The 18,040-nt window shown below is 47.6% G+C and overlaps 1 protein-coding gene across 2 annotated transcripts in view; it reads right to left on the reverse strand.

The window, feature by feature from the left end:
- LOC141141076 (uncharacterized) overlaps nucleotides 1-18,040 on the reverse strand; it is a 113,256-nt gene that overhangs the window by 69,393 nt on the left and 25,823 nt on the right. The window lies entirely within an intron of this gene.

Genomic DNA, 18,040 nt, shown 5'->3' on the forward strand with positions numbered 1-18,040 from the left:
AATTGGCAGAGCATTAGCCTTCTTAATGTTGATAGGAAGATACTGGCAAAAATAATTTTCTGGCATTTATCGTCTGTAGCAGGCGATCTACTTTCCAGCCACCAGCACTGTTCGGTTCAGGGTAGAAGCACTTTTTCAGCGGTGTTAGCTGTCCGGGAGGCCTTGGAGTGGTGCAGGGCTGCAGGCTGGAGAAAGTACTTGCTGGCATTGAATCAGGCTAAAGCTTTTGATTGGGTCAATCATAAGCATCTATGGCTGCCTCTTGGAAAATATGGCCTGAGGGGGCCTTTATCGCTTGGCTGAAGACCTTGTACAGAGGGGCTGAAAGCTTCATGCTTGTGAATGGTTAGACCAGATGGCCCTTTGAGGTTGGCTCAGGTGTGCGTCAGGGGTGTCCTTTGAGTCCTCTGCTATATGCGTTCGCAATCGATCCCTTCATCTGGAGGTTAGAGAGCGGACCATTGAGGGTCATGGCCTATGCTGATGACGTGTCTGTTTTCATCTCTGGGACAGAGAAGACGGAGGAGGTGGTCTCGGTGATGGAGCCGTATGCTGAGGCATCTGGCTCAAAGATCAATCAGGATAAAAGTGAAGTTGTTTGGATGGGTGAGGAAGGCAACGGCTTCGAACTTCCGAATGTCTTCCTAGAGCCCGACAGGAAATTAAAGTTTTAGGCATCAAATTTGGTCCCGGTGATTATGGCCTTGCAAATTGGGAAAGCAGGCTACAAGATGCCGATGCCAAGGTTGCCACCTGGAAGGATTGGAAACTCTCTTACAGGGAAAGGATTGACCTGATTAAAACTTACCTGATCCCGGTATTTCTGTCTGTCAGCTTTGTCTGTGTTTTGCCAGTGTCTCTCTATGCGAGAATCTACAGCTGTTTCTTCCAACTGTTATGGGGGAACAAACTGAATCCCGGTAAGAGGTCTGTAGCCTACCTTCCCAGGCAGATGGGTGGCCTAGGTATGGTCAACCCGGTGGGTTTTTTTTCTCTGATGTTTTTGAAACATATAGTTACATACATAGTTACATAGTAGGTGAGGTTGAAAAAAGACACAAGTCCATGAAGTCCAACCTATGTGTGTGATAACACATAATTTTGCTAACATGCTGGCAGAGGAACCGCCAGGGTGGGTTGGTATTTTTCAGTCCTGGTTTAGACCTTTTCTGCGAAGCTGGGAGAAAGGCGGGCCAGTGAAAAGCCTGAGGGTCCAACATGGTGAGCTCCCGGCTTATGTTGCCCCCGTGCCTGAAAATGCTTCGGCAGTGGCGTGTGACGGCGGAGGAAATTAAATCTCTTCCTAGGAAGGACCTGGAGAGGAGGGTTTGTTGAATCTGCCTTTAGCGAGCCACTGGCCTTAAGGGATTGCCCAGGCTCTGTTATGAGGGAGTGCCTGCATTTGCTCAATCTAGAGAGAATGCCTTTAAAGTTTCGGGATTTGGCCTGGCGCTTGTTCCATGGCAGACTCTATGTAAAGGGTAACCTGAAGCATCGCTCTGCGGAGAACCGTGGCTGTCCAAGAGTGGAATGTGGTGGGGTGGAGGAGACAAAGGACCACTTCTTCCTTCAGTGCCCCTTCGATATAGAAGATATTCAAGCGGGTGAGTGGGGCTCTGGGTATCCCTTTCCTTTCCTGCTTGAGTTATGCGGAGTGGTCGTACGGGGCCTTTGAGACACATTGGGATTTTGATACACTTTTTCTAGTTAGCTTAGTAGTCCGTTTCTTCACATGAAATGCACGTTGTAAGGTTTCCATTCGGAAAAAGTCCTTCCTGTCAAGGTGGTGGTGCACAACATTCTGGGTGAGGTTGGGAAGATTCGGGTCTTGAGAAGGACAGGTGGTGGCTGGGGGCCTGGAAAAAGGCGTGGAGGAATGTCAGGTCTCTGTAGTTGCTGTTTGTCAGTCTCTGGGTGTACGTCTTTCTTTCTGTCCTTTCACGTCCCCTTATATAAGATTGTGTTTTTGAAAAAAGGGCTGCATGCATGGATTAAATGTGTAATGGTTTCTTAGCCTGAGGGGGTGTTTTAGGTGGAGGTTATGGCTTTGTTTAGATTGGTATATTTAGGTTTCTTTATGTTTTTGCTATGCTGGTTTTTATTTATATATTTTGTATATATGTAAATATGTTTTTATTATGTTTGTAAGATTTTTTAATAAACAAGAATTTACACTCTAATGTCTGACGGGGAGGTCGGAGGTCAGCTGATGTTTGTATCCAGTGGAAGTTCTCCGGCTCTCATTACATAAAAAGGTGAAATGACCTCACTAGAATATTTGTGCCGATTGCCAAACACGACGAATAGATGACTTATTACTCAGTCTGGAAGATTCCTGGAAAGATCCGTAAACCATAAAAATCTGCCGAGACCGACCCTGAATTGTTCAAACGTATCTAAAGCCAGACCCGGATTTTTGTTTTCATTTTTGTACAGACAGATTAGAACCCTCCTTTTTTTTTATTTCTTCCTCTTGGTGTCAAACCTGAATTCAGGGAGATTTCCCATCCTTCTTTTACTGGGTCGGTAAAGCCAAAACTTTTTTTTTTTAAGCAGAACTTCAGCCAGAAAAAAATAAAAAAAACATGAAAAAATGAAGAGCTGATTAAAAAAAAGCTAAAAAAAATAAATAAAATAAAACCAGCTTTTGTTGCAATACTCAGCTTCTATACAAAGATCCCCCCACAGTACCCTTTTCTGCCACTAGATGTCCTCAGTCTGATGGCCAGCATCATTCCACTCACTTCCCAAGTCCACACTGTCCTGGACCTTCCCCCAGTCTGTGATTGGACAGTGACAAGCTTATCTGTCACTCTGATCTCTCCAAATACCAGCATGCTTCTAGCAGCACGTGGAGCTGATTGGCTCCTTGTGCCACTTTTCCCTCGCAAACTCTAGCCCTGCTGTACAGGAGGACTGCATGAAGCAGAAACCAGGTCACATTCAGGTACCCAAAACTGCTTAATGATATATTCATTCCCTGCCTGGAGTTCCCCTTTATGTTTCAGATACAGTAGATTAGTTTTTGCTGTGTCACTTTATAGAGTTTTTCCTTCACTTCCCAGAGATGTACACCTACTACACCCATTATGCGGGGTTTCTACCATCCCTGTGCTGAGTTCTCAGGTCTGTATACCCGCTGTGCCCATTATGAGGGGTTCTCACCATCCCTGTGCTGAGTCCCCGGGTCTGTACACCCGCTGTGCCCATTATGAGAGGTTCCCACCATCCCTGTGCTGAGTTCCCGGGTCTGTACACCCGCTGTGCCCATTATGAGGGGTTCCCATCATCCCTGTGCTGAGTTCCTGGGTCTGTACAACCGCTGTGCCCATTATGAGAGGTTCCCACCATCCCTGTGCTGAGTTCCTGGGTCTGTACAACCGCTGTGCCCATTATGAGGGGTTCCCACCATCCCTGTGCTGAGTTCCCGGGTCTGTACACCCGCTGTGCCCATTATGATGGGTTTCCACCATCCCTGTGCTGAGTTCCCGGGTCTGTACACCCGCTGTGCCCATTATGAGGGGTTCCCACCATCCCTGTGCTGAGTTCCCGGGTCTGTACACCCGCTGTGCCCATTATGAGGGGTTCTCACCATCCCTGTGCTGAGTTCCCGGGTCTGTACACCCGCTGTGCCCATTATGAGGGGTTCCCACCATCCCTGTGCTGAGTTCCCGGGTCTGTACACCCGCTGTGCCCATTATGAGGGGTTAATTTTGTTTATTGAAAATCTTACAAACAACAACTTATATACAATAAAACCATAATAAATAAATAAAACATATTTACAAAATAATTGAATATGATTATACAAAACAAGAACATAATAAATGGTACAAACCAAATTGCGCACAACATAATCCCTATGGGAGAGCCAGACTAAGGAACATCACCGTCACCATGCATGGAGCCTTTTATCAAAAATATATTTCATCTTGAAAATCTAGGGGAGTGAATCAAGAATACAAAGTAAAGCCGCACACCCCGAGATCAACAGGCAGCAGCTACAGAGTCCTGATATTCCTCCACGCCCTTATCCAGGCCTCCTGCTGCCACCTGCCTTTCTCAAGACCCCGAATCTTCCCAACCTCACCCAGAATGTCCTGCACCACCACCTCGACAGGGAGGATTTTACTCCGTAAGGATACCCGACACCGTGCACTCCACGTGAAATAACGGACTACTAGACTAACTAAAAAAAGTGTTTCCAAATCATAATCCAGACGAGTCTGGAATGCCCCATACACCCACTCTGCATAACTCATATGGGGGAGGAAGGGTATACTCAGAGCCCTCCCCACCCTCCTGTACACCTCTATATTAAAAGGGCATTGAAGTAGAAAGTGATCCATGGACTCCACTACTCCTCCACACTCCACTCTCGGGCAGCCCCGATCACTCATGGAAAGAAACTTCAAGTTGCCCTTCACATATAGTTTTCCATGAAAGGCAAGCCAAGCCTGATCCCTAAACTTCATTGGGATTCTCTCCAAATTAATCAATTGCAAACCCACCCCAAAAACCAGGCTTGGGCAATCCCTCAAGGCCAGTGGCTCGCAAAAAGCAGAGCTCGTGATCCGCTTCTCAAGAAGTTTCCTTGGAAGAGATCTGACTTCTCCTGCTGTTACTTGCCACTGCCGAAGCATTTTCAAACACGGGGCAACATAAGCCGGGAGCTGTTCATGCTTGACCCTCAGGCTTTTCACTGGCCCACCATTTTCCCAGTCTCGCAGAAAGGGCCTAAACCAGGCCTGGAATATACCAACCCACCCAGGCGGTCTCTCTGCCAACATGTTACCAAGATTGTACTTCACAAACATCAGAGAGAAAAATACTACAGGGCTGACCATCCCTAGATCACCGTCCCGCCTAGGAAGGTAAGTCACATTCCTTTTGACAAGGTTTATTCTGTTCCCCCATAACAGCTGGAAGAAACAACTATAGATCCTGGTATAGAGAGAAACTGGAAAAATGCAAACAAAACTGACATACAGAAAAATCGGAATCAGGTAAGTCTTGATCAGATCAACCTTTTCCCTCAAGGAAAGCCGCCAAATTTTCCAGCTTGCCACCTTGTCATCGGCATTCTCCAGCCTGTTCACCCAATTTGCATGACCATAGTCACCTGGGCCGAATTCAATGCCTAGAACTCAAATTTTTTGTTGGGGCTCCGGGAAGTCATCCGGGAGAACAAAGCTCTCACCTTCCACGCCCATCCAGAAAGCTTCACACTTGTCCTGGTTGACCTTTGAACCTGATGCCTCTGCATACTGCCCTATCACTGAGACCACCTCCTGCGCCTCCGCAGTCCCAGAGATATAAACAGAAACATCATCAGCATAGGCCACAACCTTCAAAGGAGGCTCACCAGCGATGCCCAAAAGGTACCCCACACAATGGTCCACTCTCTAGCCTTCTAATGAAGGGGTCGATTGCAAACACATATAGCAGAGGACTCAATGGACACCCCTGACGCACACCTGAGCTGACCGCAAAGGGCTGCCCGACCCAACCATTAACCAGAGGAAAGCTCTCAGCCCCTTTGTACAAAATCTTGAGCCAATCAATGAAACCCCCCTCCAGGCCATATTTGTCAAGAAGGAGCCACAAGTACTCATGATTAACCCGATCAAAGGCCTTAGCCTGATCCAATGTCAGCAAAAATTTACCCCAACCAGCAGCCCTACAATGCTCCAAGGCCTCCCGGACAGCTAACACCGCTGAGAAAATGCTTCTACCTTGGACCAAACAGTGCTGGTGGCGGGATAACAAACTGCCTGCAACTGGTGATAATCGCCAGAAGAAAATCTTTGCCAGTATCTTTCTATCGACATTAAGAAGGCTAATGGGGTGCCAATTCCCAATCATCAAAGGATCTTTACCCTTTGACAGAAGGATCACTGCAGATTGCCTCATGGAGGGAGGGAGAGAACCCTCATTCAAGCAGCCATTAAAAACCTCCGCAAGGTAGGGATCCAGGATCGTCTTAAAACGTTTATAGAACTCGGCTGTCAAACCATCTGGCCTTGGAGTTTCCTTGATGGCTAGTTTATCAATAGCCTGGATTACCTCATCTGCAGTGATTTCATCTGTCAAATTCATCAAAGGAACATTACTTTCCAGTCCTGGTGTAGAGTCCAAAAAACCCAACATCCTTGTCCAATCAAGGTTCCTTCCTCCCAGGAGATCGGCATAGTATGACCTGACAACCTCCAGGATCCCTGACCTAGACTTCGTCAGAGAGCCCGTACTGCCCCTTTAGGCCATTGACCGTCTTAACTGCTACGCTCTGTTTACAGTTCTGGTAAGGGTCAGGCAAATGGTATTTCCCGTAATCCCTCTCCTGAACCAAAGAGGCGTACCGGTCATATTGATGTCTCCTAAGGAGGAGCTTCACCTCAGAGATAGCCCCAGAATCTCCTCCATTCGAAACAAGGCGGTCAAGTTTCCTCCGCAAACGCTGGTAGGTGATATACTTATCTTTCTTCCTATGGCCTTGAAAAGCCCAACAGTCCGCTGTTTAACAAGCTCCCACCATTCTGACTTGCTGTTGCAAAAGTTATGAGGGGTTCCCACCATCCCTGTGCTCGAAGATTTAGTCACACAAAGGCAGACAAGAACAGCCAAACCTTTCAAGTGGAGTCAGGAATTAGATCAATAAGATCTCACTGTTTGAATATCCAAGACATAAGAAGCCAGGGGCCAACTTCCTTTTTTCATTTTTTATTGTTTTTGGACTAACCCTTTAAGTGGTTAAAAAAAAACAGGCCAAGTCAAACAAGTGGCAAAGAAAGAAAATCCGAATAAACTGAAAAAAAAAAACTAATTTGATTGAACGTCAGTCATGCGGTTGGTGACAGTAGAACCAGCTCTGGCCAGTTTGTAGAAGGAGCTCTGGTGAGCAACGCATGGAATAGAGCGGAGCAGAGGATTCTGGGATCAGCTGTCTCTCTGGAGTGCAGCCAAGTTTCAATTCTCAGATTTCGCGGTCTGGAGGATGCAGCGGAGGACAGAGGCAGATCACCCGTTCAAAGTGCAGGAAAGACACCTGGGGAGGATTACATAAGAGCTGGGCTTAAAGGGAAACTTCGATGTTATTCCGTCCGACATATTAAATGATCAGAACAACAAAATGTAAAAGGTCCAATCCAACCGAAATTTTTCACAGAATACATTATATAGCCAAAAAATGTATGGACACCTGACCTTCACATCTACTACAGGACCAAGTCTATGTAGAGCTCCTCCAAATGATGGAGTTCAGGTGTCTCCAGTGAAGGGTCCTACTAATACTCCATCATACAAAGACATTGTAGACAGTTGTGCTCTTCGAACCTTGTGGTAACAGTTTGGTGAAGACTCTTTCCTCTTCTGGCATGACTGTGCCCCTGTGTACAAAGCCAGCTCCATTAAAACATGGTGTGACCAGTCTGGTGTGGAGGAACTAGAGTTTCTTGTACAGAGTCTTGACCTCACCCTACCGAACATCTTTGAGATGAATTGGGATGTCGATTGCAAGTCAGGTCTTTTTTTTTGGTGCTCAACATGCGGCCCAATGTGTGAGCCAGGTCTTCTCATCCAGCATCAGGGCCTGACCTCAAAAACGGGCATAGCTTGTAGGCAGCCTTCCAAGAAGAATGGAGCCATTTCCCTGAAGACATGGTGTGACCAGTTTGTTGTGGAGGAGCTTGAGTGTCCTGCAAAGAGCCCTGACCTCCTCCCTACTGAACACCTTTGGGATGAATTGGAACATTGATTGTGAGCCAGGTCTTCTCATCCAACATTGGTACTTGACCTCACAAATTGGCACAAAGTCCCACAGACACCCTCCAAAAAAGTCTTACAGAAGAGTGAAGGATGGTATAGACACAAGGGGAGAAGTCTACGGTATATTAATGGCCATGGTTTTGGAATTGGATGTCCAACAAGTCATATAGGTGTAATGGGTGGAGGCACTCAAGTGTCCTGAACAGAGCCTTGACCTCAACCCTACTGAACACCTATGGGATGAATTGGAACACTGATTGTGAGCCAGATCTTCTCATCTGACATCTGTATTGGACCTCACAAAATGGCACAAATTCGCACACACACCCACCAAAATCTTGTGGAAAATCTTTCTGGAAGAGTGGAGCCAGCTCCATAAAGACATGGTGTGACCAGTTTGGTGTGGAGGAACTCGAGTGTCCTGTACAGAACCATGACCTAAACCCTACTGAACACCTTTGGGTTGAATTGGAAGGAGGGATGAAAAAACAGATCTTCACATCCAGCATCAGTACCTGACCTCACAAATGGGCACACATTAACACAGACACCCTCCAACAACATTGTAGACAATTGACAATTGTACTCTTCCAACATTTTGGTAACAGATCCACCATGACTGTCCCCTGTGTACAAAGCCAGCTCCATAAGGACATGGTGTGACCGGTTTGGTGTGGGGGAACTCAAGTGTTTTGTACAGAGCTCTGACCTCAACCCTACTGAACACCTTAGGGGGATCATTATAGTGTTTTACAGTATTACAGTGGTGATCTACTGGTTTTCTCATCCAACATCAGTACCTGACCTCACCAACGGGTTCCCACAGACACTGTCCAAATTCTTTGGAAAGTCTTCCCAGAAGAGTGGAGGATGTTATAGCCAAAGAGGGGGCAACTCCATATTATTGGCCATGGTTGGTTTTGAAATGGGAAGTCCAGCAAGCTCAAATGGCTGCGATGGTCAGGTTGCCACAATATTTTGTCCGACAAATGTGACGTTTTATCAATAAATTTGGAGGAACATTTCAGCAGTGCTGGTGATATTTATATTCATAGCAGACCGTTCAGCTGCTGTGGGGCCTCTCACTCTGTACTACTTAGTGACTTCTATAGGCAGCAGTAGCACTTGTCGGCAAATAATATTGTAATATAAAAAAATTCAGATCTACTTTGGGAACTTCTCTACAATGTACGAGAGCAATATGTATTTCTTGTGGACTTGTCTTTAATAAGGAGAGTGGGGAGCAGTGGTGGCTGGTGCTCAAAATTTTTTTGGGGGGGGCGCAAACAAACTGAAAAATACTGAACCCCCCCATCAATTGCAGCCTCACTGTGCCCATCAAATGCAGCCACTTGTGCCCATCAAACGCAGCCACTTGTGCCCATCAAACGCAGCCACTGTGCCCATCAAACGCAGACACGTGTGCCCATCAAACGCAGCCACGTGTGCCCATTATATACAGCCAGTTTTGCCCATCCTATGCAGCCACTTGTGCCCATCGTATGCAGCCACTTGTGCCCATAAAATGCAGCCACTTGTGCCCATCAAACGCAGCCACTACTTGCCCAAACGCAGCCACTTGTGCCCATCAAACGCAGCCACTTGTGCCCAACAAACGCAGCCACTTGTGCCCAACAAACGCAGCCACTTGTGCCCATCAAACGCAGCCACTGTGCCCATTATATACAGCCAGTTTTGCCCATCATATGCAGCCACTTGTGCCCATCGTATGCAGCCACTTGTGCCCATCGTATGCAGCCACTTGTGCCCATCGTATGCAGCCACTTGTGCCCATAAAATGCAGCACGGCTCTGGCAGCACTGAACCCGCCCCCCCTCCCCCCCACACGTGCACAGCTCTGGCAGAGGGGACTTACAGCAGCAGCTACTCCAGCGTGTCTTCTCCGCACCTCTTCCTAAGTGCCAGGCATCCAATAAGGTGGCCTGGCGCTTTGTCCAATCAGGAAACAGGTCTGCCGCCCTGCCTCCTGATTGGCGGGGAGGAAGGTTGGTGTGAAAATAGCGAAAATGAATTCCCTATCGTCACACAATTGGGTGGGATCAGGGCGCACTCTCTGCGCCGCGAGCCCACCCTATTTTGAAGCCTATTAGAGCCTCTGGCTCTAATCAGTTGCTTCAAAAAGTACCACCCCCAGGCGCATGGATGGGGGGCCGCACTCGTGTGCCCACAATGCACGGGCCGCCACTGGTGGGGAGCCTTAATGGTTTAGTCACGGGGCCCCATATAGCTAGATAAATAGCCAGAACTGTAGGGATGGTTCCCTTTCTAGGGGAAAGTCGGGATTACAAACTTTCCTCAGATTTCACTTCTAACCAATTTAATGTCAGTTGACAGCTGACTGGACTATTACTGTCATTTAGCTGCCTCTTCCCCTCCCCAGACATGGGACTGTAATCTGGCCAGATCTCTCATGACTGTGTCTCCTGATGTCGTGTCATTCCACGCAACCACAAAATCTAATCTAAGGGCGCTTTGAAGATCCCATCTGAGTATCGGTCACACTACTCAGATTATTCTTCTATCAGTTGGCAGTTGATCGATCGGGTCCACACTAAAGCTTTTCTACTGGAAACAAAAACGTATCTTGGTCCGGACAGACTTTAGTGAGCAGCTGGACGTGTGAGCACAATCTCCGGCTGGCAGTTGCACCAATGTTCCTGTTTAGTGAATGGAGACAGTTTGTGATAATGTCTCCCCTTCAAACAATTTAAGGCACAGCATTTCTTACCTAAATAATATTTTTTTATCTATTCATTCTTTTTGCTTAGTAGGCTATGGAGCCCCCAGTGTGCTTCGCACTAAAGGCAGATGCCTCTGTTGCCTTCCCTCCCATAGTCAGACCACGTGGGAAGAAAATAGTTATTATTATTATAGGATATTCGATACAAGAGGGGTTCAGAGGGCCCTGCTCCTGACAGCTTACAATATAAAAGTAACACAAGCCTCTGAGTATTTGAAATGCTCAATATTTATCACACAGATATTGTCCTACTCCATGTAAATGCATGACCACTGCTCCTTTTTCAGACGATTTGGGCAATCTCATATCTCTGTTGGAGTCCCAACCTCACTAATAAATTGGTATAGACAAGTTCCTAATTTCTAATGCTTCTTCCCCAAGAAAAGCACCATTACCTCTCCTGCCGCCTTCCCCAAGACGAACACCATTGGGTCTACTCCCCCCTTTCCTTTAGGAAGGGCACCACTGCCTCTAATGCCCCTTTTCCCAAGGCTAACACCATTGCCTCTACTGCCCCCTTCCCAAAGATGAGCATCATTGCCTCTACTGCCCCCTTTCCAAAGATGAGCACCATTGACTCTACTGCCCCCTTCCCAAAGGTGAGCACCATTGCCTCTACTGCCCCCTTCCCAAAGATGAGCATCATTGCCTCTACTGCCCCCTTCCCAAAGATGAGCATCATTGCCTCTACTGCCCCCTTCCCAAAGATGAGCATCATTGCTTCTACTGCCCCCTTCCAAAAGATGAGCATCATTGCCTCTACTGCCCCCTTCCCAAAGATGAGCATCATTGCCTCTACGGCCCCATTCCCAAAGATGAGCATTATTGCCTCTACTGCCCCTTTCCAAAAGATGAGCACCATTGCCTCTACTGCCCCCTTCCCAAAGATGAGCACCATTGCCTCTACTGCCCCCTTCCCAAAGATGAGCATCATTGCCTCTACTGCCCCCTTCCCAAAGATGAGCATCATTGCCTCTACTGCCCCCTTCCCAAAGATGAGCATCATTGCCTCTACTGCCCCTTTCTCTAGGACAAGCACTATTACTTCTACTGCCCCCTTTTCCCAAGACAAGAACCATTACCTCTACTGCCCCTTCCATAAAATAAGCACCATTGCCTCTACTGCCCCTTTCCAAAAGACAAGTACCATTGGATCTATTGCCCCCTTTCCCTAGACAAGTACCACTGCCTCTACTGCTGCCTTCCCTAGGACAAGAACCATCAACTCTACTGCCCCCTTTCCCAAGGACAAGCATCATTGCCTCTACTGCCCCCTTTCCCTAGGACAAGCACCATTGCCTCTACTGCCCCCTTCCCTAGGACAAAAACCATTGACTCTTCTGCCCCCTTCCCTAGGACAAAAACCATCAACTCTACTGCCCCTTCCCCCTAGACAAGTACCATTGCCTGTACTGCTCCTTCCCAAAGATGAGCACCATTGTCTCCAATGCCTCCCTTCCTAAGATGAGGATTGCCTTACTCCTCCCTTCCTCAAGAAAAGCACCATTACCCCTACTGCCCCCTTCCCTTAGACAAACATAATTGGATCTACTCCCCACTTTCCCTAAGACAAGCACCATTGCCTCTACTGCCCCCTTCCCCAAAATAAACACCACTGCCTCTACTGCCCCCTTCCCCAACAGGAGTACCATTGCCTCTACTTCCCCCTTCTCCAAGACAAGCTCCATTGCCTCTACTTCCCCCTTCTCCAAGACAAGCTCCATTGCCTCTTCCACCCCCTTTCCCAAGACAAGCACCATTGCCTCTACCGCCCCTTTCTCTAGGACAAGCACTATTACCTCTACTGCCCCCTTTTCCCAAGACAAGCACCATTACCTCTACTGTCCCCTTCCATAAAATAAGCACCATTGCCTCTACTGCCCCCTTCCCTAGGACAAGAACCATCAACTCTACTGCCCCTTCCCCCTAGACAAGTACCATTGCCTCTACTGCTCCTTCCCAAAGATGAGCACCATTGTCTCCAATGCCTCCCTTCCTAAGATGAGCATTGCCTTACTGCTCCCCTCCTCAAGAAAAGCACCATTACCCCTACTACCCCCTTCCCTTAGACAAACACCATTGGATCTACTCCCCACTTACACTAAGATAAGCACCATTGCCTCTACTGCTCCCTTCCCCAAAATAAACACCTTTGCCTCTACTGTCCTTTTCCCAAAGATGAGCATCATTTTCTCTACTTCCCCCCTTCACTGAGACAAGCACAGTTCGCTCTACTGCCCCTTCCCCAGGACAAGAACCATTGCCTCTGCTGCCCACTTTCCCTAGACTAGCACCATTGCCTCTAGTGCCCCCTTACCCTAAATGAACATTATTTCCTTTACTGCCCCCTTCCCCAAGAGGAGTACCATTGTCTCTACTGCCCCCTTCCTCAAGAGGAGTACCATTGCCTCTACTCCCCCTTCCCCAAGAGGAGTACCATTGCCTCTACTGCCCCTTCCCCAAGAGAAATACCATTGCCTCTACTGCCCCCTTCCCCAAGAGGAGTACCATTGCCTCTACTGCCCCCTTCCCCAAGAGGAGTACCATTGCCTCTACTGCCCCCTTCCCCAAGAGGAGTACCATTGCCTCTACTGCCCCCTTCCCCAAGAGGAGTACCATTGCCTCTACTGCCCCCTTCCCCAAGAGGAGTACCATTGCCTCTACTGCCCCCTTCCCCAAGAGGAGTACCATTGCCTCTACTGCTCCCTTCCGCAAGAGGAGTACCATTGCCTCTACTGCTCCCTTCCGCAAGAGGAGTACCATTGCCTCTACTGCTCCCTTCCGCAAGAGGAGTACCATTGCCTCTACTTCCCCCTTTTCCAAGACAAGCTCCATTGCCTCTTCCACCCCCCTTCCCCAAGACAAGCACCATCGCCTCTAATGCCCCTTTCCCCAAGACAAATACCATTGGATCTATTGCCCCCTTTCCCTAGACAAGAACCATCGCCTCTACTGCCACCTTCTCTAGGACAAAAACCATCGACTCTACTGCCCCCTTTCCCTAGGACAAGCACCATTGCCTCTACTGCCACCTTCCCTAGGACAAAAACCATCGACTCTACTGCCCCTTCCCCCTAGACAAGTACCACTGACTACTGCCCCCTTCCCCAAGATGAGCCCCTTTGCCTTTACTGCCCCCTTCCTCAAGATGAGCCCCTTTGCCTTTACTGCCCCCTTCCCCAAGATGAGCCCCTTTGCCTTTACTGCCCCCTTCCCCAAGATGAGCCCCTTTGCCTTTAGGGCTTTCTTTCCGAGACGAGCACTATTTCTTCTCCACTGCTCACCCCCTACCCCAACTCCTTTCTATCAACAAATATAGGTATTTATGGACCTTCTGGATAATGCTGTCACCTGATGTCATCCAATCAGCTATGGGAGGATCACTCATTCCATCTTCTCATCAATAACACGGTATCCGCTCAGGTGAACTCCGCCATGTCTTGTATATGAAGTAGAAATTGCACAATCACAGCTAATTAATAAAAGCAGCCCATCCCCCGGACAGATCAGATCAATATTTAACCTGCACCATTATCTCCATATTGATCCTCAGAGCTCAGGTAGACGGGTCAGGTGAGGGTAAGGAGAGCGATGAGACAGCGGGCGTTGTCATTTCACCATATGTATAGACTGAGGTCAGAGGAGGATGGGGGAGGCCTCATACCTCACTGTCCTATGTAGACTATAGAGGAAGATTCTGGTACCAGAAGATGGTAGGCACATAGATTTGTAAACGGTTACATTGTACATCATTACATTGTGTATCTTTGTGGAATGGAAGCGTACATTGTGTGTGATACATTGTTGAAATTATACTCATAAATCTTACCTTCAATCTTGCACATGTGTAGCGGCTCCTCTCCTGGACTGAAATGTCTTCGTCTGATTTCACTGCACACTGTGAGCTTCTCTCAATGTGCATTAGAAGCTGCAGCAAGTCAGATAGAGACCCGCCTCATTTCCTGGCTGGAGGACGTCCAGCTTCATCTTAGGTCTTTCCTCCCCAGCCTGTCCCGGGCCTGCTCCTCTCTTTCATTGGATTTCAGTTCTATCAATCATGGAGGATTAGCATCACACATTGGTGTTACCCAAGGTAGCTCCTCCAGGCCGACATTCATCAACTGCGGCATTTCGGAGTCAATTCACTAAGAGTTTAATATAACGGCAAATAAAATGCGGTATAATATCGCTTGCGGTAAATTGGTTTTGAAAGTGAAGTGAAATTCACTAATAACTTTGCATTAAATAACGAATGCGGTATTTGTTCGATTGAGCGGTAATTACCGCATTTATTCATGCGGTAATTTATCGCATTGAGCTGGTTGCTAAGGAGCGGGCCGGGAAGCCGGAAGCCGAGTCCTTAACAAACGGATGACTCGTCAGCTGTCAACAGTGAATGTTAAAAAAACACGACGATTAAAAAGTATGAAAAAAAAAAAAAACAGTGTGGGGTCCCCCTTCCAATGCATACCAGGCCCCAAGCTCACCTGTAGCATGTATGGAACCTGCTGCAGCAAAATTGACATTTCTAAAAAAAAAAAAAAAAAAAAATGAAATTACATTTAAATTTCCAGCAATACAATACCTTTGCTGGCAGTATAATTTTTTTTTTTTTAAAGTGGCGTGGGCCTCACCGCCCCCAGTCCATTACTAGGCCCTTCGGGTCTGGTATAGATTTTAAAGGGAACCTTAAAATGTAAAAAAAAAAAAAAAATATAGCGTGGGGTCCCCCTCAGAATCCATATCAGACCTTTATACAAGCACGCAGCCCGGCAGGTCCACCTTCCTGGACCATACCAGGCAACATGCCCTCAACATGGGGCCCCCCCACCCCAAAGCACCTTGTCCCCATGTTGATGGGGAGAAGGGCCTCATCCCCACAACCCTGCCTGGTGGTTGTTGGGGTCTAGGGGCAGGGGGCTTATCGGAATCTGGAAGGGGGTCCCCAGATCCTGCCCTCCCCCATGTGAATGAGTAGGGGGTACCCCTACCCATTCACCAAAAGAGTCTCAAAAAGTAATAAAAACACAGACAGTTTTTGACAATTCCGATGTAAATCCACCATCAATCACGTCGCCCGCCGCACCACCGGACCCGGAAAAAAAAAAAAAAAAAAAAAAACGCTCCGCCGTCCAGTAAGGCAAACTGCCGAAAGCCTGGCTTGCCATTTGACAGTTCTTATATTAGGTAAGGGCGGGCCACCTGGCAATGTCACCTGGTGGCACCGCCCCCTTGTGACGTCACAGACTTTACCACATGCAATGATTTATGCAAATGAGTGACATTCATTTCAATACATGCGAGAAACACAGAAAAGAAGTCCCTGATTCTTTAAACGTGTCACACCACACTGAATGGTGCTGCGGCATGCATTTGCAGATGCATGGGGCTGCTATTACCAATTAATGGCACCGCTGCGCGTTTGCTAAAGGGCGGCGCTTTTCTGTATGTGTCAGGAAAACGTGCAGCTTTGCTCCCGTTCCTGACAAGTATGACAAGTGATCTGAGCCTAAGGAATCATCGCATCTTTGTACAGTGCGTTTCGACATCGCAGCGCAGTGCAGCGAATAAGAATTACATACACCTGGGATAAAAAAAGGAAGCATTGCGTTTTATTGCCGCGCACATTCACGGCACACACCAGCACGTGTTATCACCCGGTATTAATGAGCCCTTCATCTTTCCCTCTCTAGGGACGAAGGTCTCTCCAATTAGCGCAGCGCCCGAAGTGTGTGCATGGCTACCGCTCAGGAATGCTTTCATGGCTTGGTTCGACGCGGAGTTGTGCCGCGTGAATAGAGTGAGGAGGGGGGACTTCCTGGACTGCGCGCTGCACACCCACAATTAGCAATTGAGCCACTTGCGTCAGCCAGACAAATTTCCAACTGTCCCCTCAGATTCACGGTTCATAGAGTGCGGAACCCCGAGCAACCGCCAAATGACGGGGCGAATGGGTCCTCTGTGACAAAGCTCCTTTGTACATAGAAAGTGGTTCGGCAAGCCAACAAACCGCCAGTGCGCCAAAACGATTAATCTCATCAGTACCCGGTACACCACTTCATGGCTTAGCAAATCAGAAGGCTACAGGCAAATGTATCTTAATGGCTAACACTGCATCCTTGCAGCACCAGGGTCTCGGGGTTAATTTCCAACATCTGCATGGAGTTTGTATGTTGTATGTAAAATAAAACCAAAGAATTTACAAGCTCAACTTACCAACCAGCCTGCGACCAACCGAATTAACCTGCCTAACAGTATGCGTTTTATTTTACATGCGTGTGCGCTTCCGGTGCTCCTTGCTGTGAAGACCAGTTATAGGTGGGGGCAGTGACCCTTTTTTTGTATTGTTGACATATTGGTCAGGCAATGCACTGACACCTTTGCTGCCATTGTACAATGTGCTGGGTGTCCAGGGTGCTCCCTCCAGTCATCTGCCCCTCATCGATCCATTAGAATACATCAAATGCTCCCACTGTGGAGACTCTTCAAAGTTAGAGTTGGGGTCTGCAGGATACAGGGTGCCTTGCCGTGGCCTGCAGCTTATGCATGTATTTGCAAATGTGTGCAACTAAACCCCTGTTTTTAATGCATACTGTTAGGCAGGTTAATTCGGTTGGTCGCAGGCTGGTTGGTAAGTTGAGCTTGGAAATTCTTTGGTTTTATTTTACATGCGTTTGCCCTTCCAGTGCTCCTTGCTGTAAAGACCAGTTATAGGTGGGGGCAGTGACCTTTTTCTGTATCTAAAATCAGAAGACCACCAAGCCCCATCTGTATCTAAATCAGAAGACCACCAAGCCTCGTCTGTATCAAAATCAGAAGACCACCAAGCCTCATCTGTATCAGAATCAAAAGACCACTAAGCCTCCTCTGTATCTAAAATAGAAGACCCCCAAGCCTCTTCTATATCTAAATCAGAAGACCACCAAGCCTCGCCTGTATCTAAAATCAGAAGACCACCAAGCCTCATCTGTATCCAAAATAGAAGACCCCCAAGCCTCATCTGTATCTAAAATAGAAGACCCCCCAAGCTTCGTCTGTATCTAAATCGGAAGACCACCAAGCCTCATCTGTATCTAAAAGTAGAAGACCCCCCAAGCTTCAATCATATCTAAATCAGAAGTCCACCAAGCCTCAACTGTATCAAAATCAGAAGACCACCAAGCCTCATCTGTATCTAAAATAGAAGACCCCCCAAGCCTCGTCTGTATCTAAATCAGAAGTCCACCAAGTCTCATCTGTATCTAAAATAGAAGATCCCCCAAGCTTCAATCATATCTAAATCAGAAGTCCACCAAGCCTCAACTGTATTAAAATCAGAAGATCACCAAGCCTCATCTGTATCTAAAATAGAAGACCCCCCAAGCCTCGTCTGTATCTAAATTAGAAGTCCACCAAGTCTCATCTGTATCTAAAATAGAAGATCCCCCAAGCTTCAATCATATCTAAATCAGAAGTCCACCAAGCCTCAACTGTATTAAAATCAGAAGACCACCAAGCCTCATCTGTATCAGAATC

The sequence above is a fragment of the Aquarana catesbeiana genome, linkage group LG04 (genome assembly GCF_042186555.1).
Source record: "Aquarana catesbeiana isolate 2022-GZ linkage group LG04, ASM4218655v1, whole genome shotgun sequence".
Lineage (NCBI taxonomy): Eukaryota > Metazoa > Chordata > Amphibia > Anura > Ranidae > Aquarana > Aquarana catesbeiana.